General features: G+C 37.7%; 1 pseudogene; it reads right to left on the minus strand.

Moving 5' to 3' along the window:
* Nucleotides 1-9,320: 9,320 nt before the first annotated feature.
* Nucleotides 9,321-9,806, minus strand: LOC100484222 (annotated as a pseudogene).
* Between the last annotated feature and the right edge of the window lie 1,116 nt (nt 9,807-10,922).

Raw genomic sequence — 10,922 nt, forward strand, 5'->3', positions numbered from 1 at the left:
ACCTTAGGTAAGGTAAGAATGCTTAATGACTGACTTTTAGAAACACTTATGAAGTATAATAGTGAGAATCCTAAGAAATTTTAGTTCTGAGAGCTATGACACTATTTAGTACTGAGGGGTATTACTGTATTTACCAATTTTACCATTATTCACCTTTTGTCAACTCACTAATATCTCCATGAACAAGATGGTCCAAACTTTTCCTTTCTAGAACCCAGTTCCATCTCCTTTTAGGCTTCCTGCAAGAAGCAAAATGTGCCTCTTACTTTGCTGATAGGCTAGAGGCCATCTAATGTGAATTCACCAGGTCTCTATTTTTCCTCTTGTAACTCATCTTTATCTCAGCCTTGGAGGAAAAGTCAGACCCCTTTTTCTTAACATAACTTCTGTGTTCCCAACCATATTCTTCCCCTGTCTAGTATTTTTTAGTTTCTTCTTCTCCGTGAATCACAGGAAGAGAGACTTTGAGTATGTTTTAAACTTTTTATTTTTATTTAAAAAAAATTTTTTTAAAAGATTTTATTTATTTATTTGGGAGAGAGAGAAAGAGCATGAGCAGGGGGAGGGGCAGAGGGAGGGAAGAGAGAAGTAGGCTCCCTGCTGAGCAGGGAGCCCAATGTAGGGCTCAATCCCAGGACCCTGGGATCATGACCTGGGCTGAAGGCAGATGCTTAACTGACTGAGCCACCCAGATGCCCCTATTTTATTTAATTTATTTTTTTTTACTATAGAATATAAAAACCACACCCAGAGTAGAGAACATAGTGCAATGAATTTACTGTTCCCATCACCTTCAGCAGTTATTAATACGTGATCAGTCCTGTTTCATCTCTGCTCTGACCCACTCTCTACTCCTTTCAGATTATTTTGAAGCAAATCTCAGTCATCAAATATTTCATCTGTAAATATGTCAGTATGCAACTCTAAAAGATAAGATCTTGTAAAGAAATAACCACAGTACATCACCTCACCTAAAAAAAATGACAAGAGGTCCTTAATACTGTTAAATGTCTAATTGGTGTTCATGTTTCCTCAATTATCTTATAAATGTTATTGTTTTGTTTTTACAATGTGTTTGAATCAGAATCTAGATAAGGTTTTTACATTGACACTGGTTGAGATTTCTCTTAAGTATGTTTAAATCTCTAGACACATTGTCTTTCCATTCTTTTTCTCTTGTAATTGTGTGAGAAAAAGCTGACTCGTTTATAGAATTTCTCAGAGTCTGGATTTTGATTATTGCATCACTGTTGTGTTAACATATTCCATTATCCCTCATAACTCTTATACATTAGTAGTATGGTTTATGAGACTCAGACTCAATTTATTCTTGACAGTACTATTTCATATGTGCTATGCTTTTCTGTCAGGAAGCCCATAATGTGATATTTTTTCTCATTGTTTGTTGATATTACCAGCCATTGATCAAGATCATTACTGGGATCATTAAGAATTAGAAAACAGAGATATTCTAATTCTATCATTTTTCTTCATTTATTAGCTGGATGCTTCTTTATTTATGTGACAGAGAGACAGCCAGCGAGAGAGGGAACACAGTAGGGGAGTGGAAGAGGAAGAAGCAGGCTCCCATTGGAGGAGCCTGATGTGGGACTCGATCCTGGAACGCCGAGATCACGCCCTGAGCCGAAGGCAGACGCTTAACGACTGCGCTACCCAGGCGCCCCTTGGATGCTTCTTTAGAGAGAAACTTTCCCTTAACAGCTAGTTGGTTACCCAGAGCTACAGATCATAAAGGAAACTTGATTTTTCCCTTTATTGATCAGTTTTGAAAGTATAAGGAGGTGGTTCATTCATAGCATCCTTTAAAGGCGACCAATGAGATTTTAATTTGTAATTATTGTTTATTCATATTTGATATTTTTCAATCCCTTTCATTTATTATATTTATTGATGTTCCACTTTGGCCAGGGGAGACATCCATAGGAGTCTTTCATAGTTTCCTCATGATCTAGAATGACACGATGTTTCAGTCTCAACCTGTACATTTCTTGTCCCAGACCTGGAATTAGACACTTCTCTAAAGATGTTTGCTTTGTTTTAGTAGGAAATGGTAGAGATCACAGCTGGGTGCTAGGACTGCTCTTTCCTATAGTTCAGTCCTCATTTCCATCATGGGTTTTGAAACCAGACATGTGGATTTGAGTCCTCATCCCACCACTTGCCAGCTGGGTTCTTAGGCGTGGTACTTATTGTTGATGTTAGAAATGCCCTTTTATTTTATTTTTGTATTTTGAAATATAACATATATGAAAAAGCATTTAAAGAATAAATGTATAGTATAATAAATTACAAAGTGAACATCTATGTAACCACCACCTAGGCAAAAAATATATAACATTTCCACAGACACTGTCTGCATCCCTTTTTTATCACACATCCCTTCATCCTCTCTAGAGGCAGTCACTATTTGCACTTTTATGGTTATAATGTCCTTACTTTACTTTATAGTTGGGTCTCTTACAAATAGACCCCTTAGGGGTGCCTATTCTTGAACTACACGTAGGTGGATTCATGATCTGTGTATTCTTTTGTATCTGATTTCTTTTGCTCAACACTATATTGTAAGATTTATTCACGTTGTGTGTAGCTGTGTTTTTTTTTCATTTTTATTGCTATATATATATATCTCATTGTATGAACACACTGCAATTTGTTTATCCACTTGATGATTCCAATTTTTGACAAATACAAATAAGTCACTTTGATCACTGTACAAATAGTCTGATGTACAAATGCATGCACTTGTTTTGAGTATATTCCAAGGAGTAGAACTGCTTGGTCACAAGGTATGCATATATCAGACTTTAACCGATAATGCTGTACTATTTTCCAAAGTTGTTTTGCCAATTTACTGTGTAAGAAAAAGACCCAATTGAGCTTTTTGCTTCTCTTCTTAAAGACAGTTCAATGGGAAGCTTTAAAAGAGAAAGAAGCTAAGACTTGCAGGGGTTACTTTAACCTGTGGGAGTGAAAAACAGCAATCACAGGAATAAGTCCTTGGAGCTTCCTATTCCCTGCCTCTTCTTTTGGAAATTGTATTGTTCTCTGAAATATAGTTCAAATAGTCCTCTTCCTTGAAGCCAACCCTGATTCCATTAACTAGAAGAAGAATGCTGGATAGGTTTTCCTTTGTATTATAATTATATGCGGGCTCATCATCCCCACTGGAACAGACACCAAGTCTTAATGGTTTTTATTTCCTACTCTCTGGTACAATTCCTTTTAATGCAAAGAAAAAAGCCTATCAGGCAACAGTGGATGATAATTCAAGAACAAAAACTAAAACCTTCATTCGTTTAGTAAAGGACCCTGGGTTTTCCCCCCTCCCTTTTGTGGGTAGAGTGTGGACCACTGTGTTTTGTGAGGTCACCACAAAAAAGTTTGGGTAGAATATTTATGGTTACTTCTATTTCCAGTTCCTTCAAAGGTGCCTTGTATGTTTTGTGATTTCATTCATTGTATGGCTGTTTTATAGTGTTACTATTATATTGTGATGTCTGTTTTTAAGTTAAGTAGTTATTGAGTCAAAGGGATTTTTTAGTGTTTTATTATTCTTCCAGTAAAATAATTTAGGTCTGTAAATCACCTGGTTGCTTTATGCAATTTACAGAATGAAAGATAGATACCTAACAATTCAAAAATTAAAAAACAGAATACAACCATAAATAAAGGTGTATCCTTCCTACCTTGTAAATAGCTGTAATCGGTCTCTGCCCCATGTGTGCTCAGACTTCCCCTATGAGTTAATAGAAAACTAAGGAAACACTGATAAGGTTCTTAAATGTAGTTAAATTTCACATTGCTCTTAGAGGAAAGTGTTGTTTTCTGGAGCCTGTGTGTGTGTGTGAGTGTGTACACGCACATACTTGCATATCTGTAAGTATCTTTTCCCTATTGATACTGTACTCCTACGTTTGTTTCTTTTTTTTTTTTTTTTAAAGATTTTATTTATTCATTTGACAGAGATAGAGACAGCCAGCGAGAGAGGGAACACAAGCAGAGGGAGTGGGAGAGGAAGAAGCAGGCTCACAGCGGAAGAGCCTGATGTGGGGCTCGATCCCATCATGCCGGGATCACGCCCTGAGCCGAAGGCCAGACGCTCAACCGCTGTGCCACCCAGGTGCCCCTCCTAGGTTTGTTTCTTATATCTTTGCTTTTCATATTTTAAGATACTGCTGATTGCAAATGGCACATCATCATTTCCACACTGGGTTTACAGAACACTTTAAGTTCTTTGATTTGACACACAGTTTGCAATTGTTGCCTTCACTTGTTATCACCTTGCTATAGTTTTGCTTAGTAGGCATTACCCAGATGAATATGAATGTACTCTGGCCTGAGCTACTTTTCACACTCAGAGAGGTTGCCATGGCCATGGCCAAAGCCCCTGTTAAAGAGTATGCACAGGTTATGATCCTCTGTTCCACATGACCCTGTAACTCAGATCATAGCTGATTAGATCAAAGATTAGCTCCTTCCTCAAAGACAGCGAATCTTTAGGTGGCTTAGCAGAATATGAACTAACTTTTTCTGAGTTGGGTTCCCCAGAAACAGGTCCTGGGATGATTTGTATGAACATGCCCTGGTGAAAATCTGCAAATAAATCTAGAATTTGTCTTGCTGTTGCAGGACTCTTGAGATATGAAGTGTTCTCAGAAAAAAGTAGAGTAGTGGGGACATGGGACAGGGAAGGAAAGACAGAGAAGGTGGATGTCAAGCAAAACCCCACAATAGATAACTTACAATTCTGCAGAGAGGATTGGAGAGAAGTGATCACATCACAGACAAACCCATCAGGGGTGAGGGAGCTGAGGTATTTATACTCCCATACTCATCAATCATTGGTTAAGGGCCGAGCCTATGTATATGAATTTCCAGGCGCTGTCTGCTCTCTATGCATGCAGCAAAAGCTGTCCTCATGCAGCCTGAGGGCAGCTTTTTGACAGCGAAATGCAGGTGTTGGTTGTTGAGAGAGAAAGCACTCTAGGACTGAAGTACACTAATATAACATAGCCATTATAGGGGATCTGCACAGAGCACTGTCAATGGGCCTACAGGCCTGGTGTGATAGGTTGCTCAACAGGGACTATTGTGATTCATGGAGCTAATTTGATCCTCTCTCTTAGGGATCTGGATATGACATACATGGAGTTAGTAACAACTGAACAGGCAACAGGATCCAGGAGCAAGAAGCAGGAGAGTTAAAAAGAATAGAAGCAAAAGTTCACAGAATTCACACTCTTTGTGGGTGCACATGTGCTCTGGTTTCACTTAGCTTTACTCTCATTCCCCCAAGGAAGTAGGTATTTCCTTATTCTACCATTGCTTTTTGTAATGACAGAATATCTTAAATATAAAATATGGATAATGATTACACAACATTTGCAGCAACATGGACGGGACTGGAGGAGATTATGCTAAGTGAAATAAGTCAAGCAGAGAAAGACAATTATCATATGGTTTCACTCATTTATGGAACATAAGAAATAGGAAGATTGGTAGGAGAAGGAAGGGAAGAATGAAGCGGGGGTAAACAGAAGGGGGAATGAACCATGGGAGACTATGGACTCTGGGAAACAAACTGAGGGCTTCAGAGGGGCGGGGGTGGGGAATTGGGATAGGCTGGTGATGGGTATTAAGGAGGGCACATATCGCATGATGCACTGGGTGTTATATGCAAGCAATGAATCATGGAACATTACATCAAAAACTGGGGATGTACTGTATGGTGACTAATATAACAAAATAAATATTATTAAAAAAAATATGGATAACAGACATGACTCCCTCCAAAGAAGCAGATGGCCAGATTCTTGGGTTCAACTACCTTGTTATTCTGCTTCCTCTTTTTTCTCTTTTCCTCACTTGTCCATGCTGGGTGAGGTGTGGATTCCACTTGGGATGACTAACTAGATTATTACTGAACTCATACTTCTGTGATTTTCAATATGAGTTGTGGGTGTCTCTGATGAATTAGTCTAGAAATTAAAGATGTGTTTGTAACATTTCTCTACCTCACTGGCTTCATGGTGGGCAACAGGTCATTGTTATAAACTGTGATTTGGCATCAATCCTTGGACTACGAATAGCTCAGCCTCTCACCTTACACCCAGTCCCAAATTCACCCATTTCTTATGCATTTGAGCTCAGCACATTGGAGTTGTTAAAATGAAAATGTTTTCTGGAAACAAACCATATCAGTTAATAGTCTTAATCTACATTCATATGCTCATGGGCAGTGATATAGCTAAAGAATTGCAGAACTATAGCTCCACAGAACAACCATTTCTTAAAATCTGGGATAACTCTCAAATCTGTCTTAGTAGTGTGACTTGCTGGAGAAAGAACTTAAACCAGATAAATATTAAATTAGCACGAGAACTGCCCCCTTAGTGGTATTGAGGCAGGCATTTTATCCCCCAGGCTTGGCAACTTTATTTCTGTATCTGATATTTTAAGGAAACATATAAGTAATACTAGTACTATTTCTGTAGATAATGGTTAGGTATAAATGAGATCAGAGAAGGGGAAAATGATTTTAAAAGCCAGTATAACATGTGAAAACAAAAATAAAAACTAAAACAAAGCAATTCATCCTGAAGGTTTGTATATGTGGAGTGGAATTCAGAATGGCAGGTAATCTATGTCTTCCCAAACCAAATAGCTGTACTCATGCCAGTGCATACACTTTACCTGCACCAAGGCATAAACTTCCAGTTGTAACAATATCTGGGAACTCTAGGAGTAAGGATGACATGACTGCATTAGTTTTTTTTTTAAAGGCAATAATATCCATTAAATAACGTTTATTAAGCACCTCCTTTGTGCCTTACTTTTCTTATGGGGCTAGTAATAGTACCTACTTCATAAAGGTATAGTGAGAATTAAATGAGGGAAGTATTTAGATTAGCACCTGTAATAGTTCTAGTGTGCAATAGCTGAAATTTATTATTAAAATTGTTAGGTACTAAAGTCACTATTGGAGATATAAAAAATGGACAAGATACGGTCCTTCTCCTCAAGGAGCTCCAAGCCTAATGGAAAATGAAACATGTAAAGAAGCATTTATGATTTGGTAGGATTTAGTGCAAAATAGAGACATGTTAATGCCAGGGTACTAGCTTAAAAGAGTGAACAGTTAATTTTGCGTGAGTAGGTAATGAAGATTTTCCAGAGTTAGCAGACCCTGTGGTAACATTTGATACTGGGCACTGATAGAGGCTATTAAATGAGAGTGGGGTGGAGGGCCTTCTAGTATTGAGACACAGTACAGTACATTTGGGAACTGGATACCCAGGAGTGGAGCAAGGTGTGTCTGCAGAAGCAGCCAAAGGTGATACTGGATGGTCAGGTGGAACTATGCCAAAAAAGGTTTTCTGTGTAACATTCAGGAGCTTGGACTTTATCCTCTGAGTGATGAAGACCACTGAAAGGGTTTGACCAAAAACAACATCAAAAAAGATATAATCAGATTTACATTTTGAAGAGATGACAAGATGACTCTGGAAGCTGTGGATAAATGCCAAGTTGATAAGACTGAACGAGCTGTTCGGAAAGTCCAGGCAAGAAGTGGGAGAGTGTTAACGAAGACAGTAATAATGGGAACAGAGAGGAGATAAGAGACAAGGCAGCTCATACAGGGAGACAGAATTTAATAAGCTGCTATTGAAATGGTTAGAGATATCATTGTTACTTATGGTACAGTTAGGCCCTCCCAATTATTCTAAAGAAACTTCTCATTTTAATGCCTGTCAATCCATGTATTGAGATTCTTTGCATTTCTCTTCAAATTGTATACTGTCATGTAGGGTTTTGTAGTTTCCATCCAAATTCGTCTCCATTTAAATTGTAAATATTGGAAGAGGAGAATAAAGTCAGCGTTAAAGCGGCAATGGTCATTATGGCTTAACTTGTGTTTGCTGCAACTCCTCAACCCTGAGAAGTCTCAGAATGAAGAATTTAGGGATATAGTCAAGGTAAAAATGGGAAATTCTGGAGGTATAAAGAAAAAAATGGGATGGTAATGGTAATATGTAAGTATTATATTGATATATGTTAGTGAATTACTCTAATAGAATATTAGTACTATTTGGAAAGCTGTCAATGTCTTCTCATATTTAAACTATTAAGTGCATATTTAAGCTGAGCAAAGCACTTGCAATCATTTCATGGCTAATCAATCCAGTCGGAAATTGTTTGCCAAATGGTAATGGGATTTTCTCTAACAGCCAGATACTTAAGTCACTAGACACCAAATTATGGGTTAAAAAAAATCAGTTCCACATCCGGGATAATTATTGACTTAAAACAATATTGTGTTGAGTCCTGGTGCGTAACCTATAACAGCAGATGTCTTTGTCTTGGACCATTTTGATGATCTCAGTAACTCTAGCATGATAAACTAATGATACAAATTATTTTTTCATTTTAATTTTACATTGTAGGTGGAACTATTGGCTTTTAATGTAACATATTTTCTGTTGCAGCCAAGACCTAAATTAGAGTAATAACAATGGAGAAGTAGAGCAGGTGACATATTTCAGAGCTATTTGGAGTGTAAAGCAGGAGTTGAAAGAATAAATTCCAGGCTTCTGAAGTGGGTGGCTGGCAAATGATGGTGCCATTTGCCGTGATAAGGAAGAGAGGAGGAGCGGGGGGAGATTTAAGGAGAAGACAAATTCTGTTTTAGATTTGATGGATTTGAGATATCTATGGTATGGATGTGGAGAAATTTACTAATCCCTTAAGTTTAGAACCCAGGAGGGATCTATGTTTGTGACAGAGGTTTGAGAGTCATCAGTGTACAGGGAGTAGATAAAGTTATAAGAATGAAGAATTCTAGGGAATACTAACATGGAAGGAGAAGAACAGGGGAAGAGGAGAGAGAGGAGGCATGAAGACAGTCAAGAAGAAGAGGTGGAGGGGGGAAACAATGAAAGAATATTACTTACAGAGAGATGGTTTAAATTAGCGGTTTCCAAGCATTGTAAATTATGTATTCAGTCAGTAATTTTTTAACAATCCCCATGTGTATTTACTTATGAATTGTAAACATATAATATTTTAGTCTATATAATATCTATTAATAGATAGACCCTGAGATCATAACCTGAGCTGAAATAAAGAGTTGGACCCTTAACTGACTGAACCACCTAGGCATCCCAAAAATGTATATTTTCTTTTTTGACTTTTTTTTAAAAAGGCACCCTGTTTTATTATTATTATTATTATTATTATTATTATTATTGTGGTTTTTGGCATATGAAAATATATTATTGTCATGTTTTCACCATCAACACTTATGATCTTGGTCTTTCCTTCTTGCCTTTGCATAAGGCCAAAAGAGAGACACTGGCTACTTTCACAACTTAAAGTGAACTCCAGGAATGTCACTGACAGCATGACTTTGTGACCAAATTCAGCAACCAGAATCTCATAAATTTCCTCAATAGAATTCGAACAACCATTATTGGGCACAAAACGTGTGTTGCTGTTGTTGTTGTTGTTTTTTGCCAGTCTTGATCAGCTGGCCCCTGACACACTTCCTAATGGCAGAATTTGGCTGTTTGGCTTCAACCCCTACTTTTTCCAGCGTAGTTCCCTTTGTATGGAATTATGGAGGAATTTGGAGGAAGCACCACCAAAAGGGTTGGCCTTCATGACTGTGCTTTCTTGTACTGTTTTCTTGCCAAATGGGCTTTCTTGTACTGTTTATTATGCCACTTCTGATCTTGTCCGTGGCTATGGAACTTCCTGGCAGTATGAAGATCATGACACTTGCCCATCCTGCCCATACCACTGGCCTGAGCAAAAGAGTTATTATTATTTTTTAAGTAATCTCTACACCCAATGTGGGGCTTAAACTCACAACCCCCGAGAGCAAAAGCTGCATGATCTACTAACTGAGCCAGACAGGCACCCCTTTTTTTTTAACTTTTAAAAACTTATTATGGAAATTTTTGAACATACTCAAAAGTAGGAAGAATAGGATAATGAACCTTCACATAGCCATCATCTAGTTTCGACAGTTATTAACATAATATTGACATTTTATTTTATTTTTTGGCTTTTTAAGTTTTTTTTTTAAAGATTTTATTTATTTATTCGACAGAGATAGAGACAGCCAGCGAGAGAGGGAACACAAGCAGGGGGAGTGGGAGAGGAAGAAGCAGGCTCCCAGCGGAGGAGCCTGATGTGGGGCTTGATCCCATAACGCCAGGATCATGCCCTGAGCCAAAGGCAGACACTTAACTGCTGTGCCACCCAGGCATCCTGGCTTTTTAGGTTTTTATCTTAATTCTACTTAGTTAACATACAGTGTTATATTAATTTCAGGTGTACAATATAGTGATTCAATAATTCCATACATCATCCAGTGCTCATTATGACAAGTGCACTCCTTAATCCCCATCACCTATTTAATCCCGCCCCCCACCCGCACCCATCTCCCCTCTTGTAACCATCAGTTTGTTCGTGATAATTAAGAGTCTGTTTCATGATCTCTCTCTCTCTTTTCCCTTTGCTCATTTGTTTTGTTTCTTAAATTCCACATATGAGTGAAATCATAGGGTATTTATCTTTTTCTGACTGATTTATTTTGCTTAGCATTATATTATCCAGCCCCATCCATGTTGTTGCAAATGGCAAGATTTTGTTCTTTTTTATGGCTGAATAATATTCCATTGTGTATCACATAAAATGCATATTTTCCCCATTTTAATGTTTGTCCATCAGAAAGCTGAAATCACTGTCTACGTATACATGAACTTAGTCCCAACCAATCATATTGCCATTATTTGTAATTTTAAATAACTGTTTATGTTTAAGGTAATCTAAAAGGTTCTTGTGATACATATTAGCTGAACTTGTAAATGACAAGAAAGCTGTTTCATATTTAACTG

This window comes from Ailuropoda melanoleuca, chromosome 2, assembly GCF_002007445.2.
Source record: "Ailuropoda melanoleuca isolate Jingjing chromosome 2, ASM200744v2, whole genome shotgun sequence".
NCBI classification, from domain to species: Eukaryota; Metazoa; Chordata; class Mammalia; order Carnivora; family Ursidae; genus Ailuropoda; species Ailuropoda melanoleuca.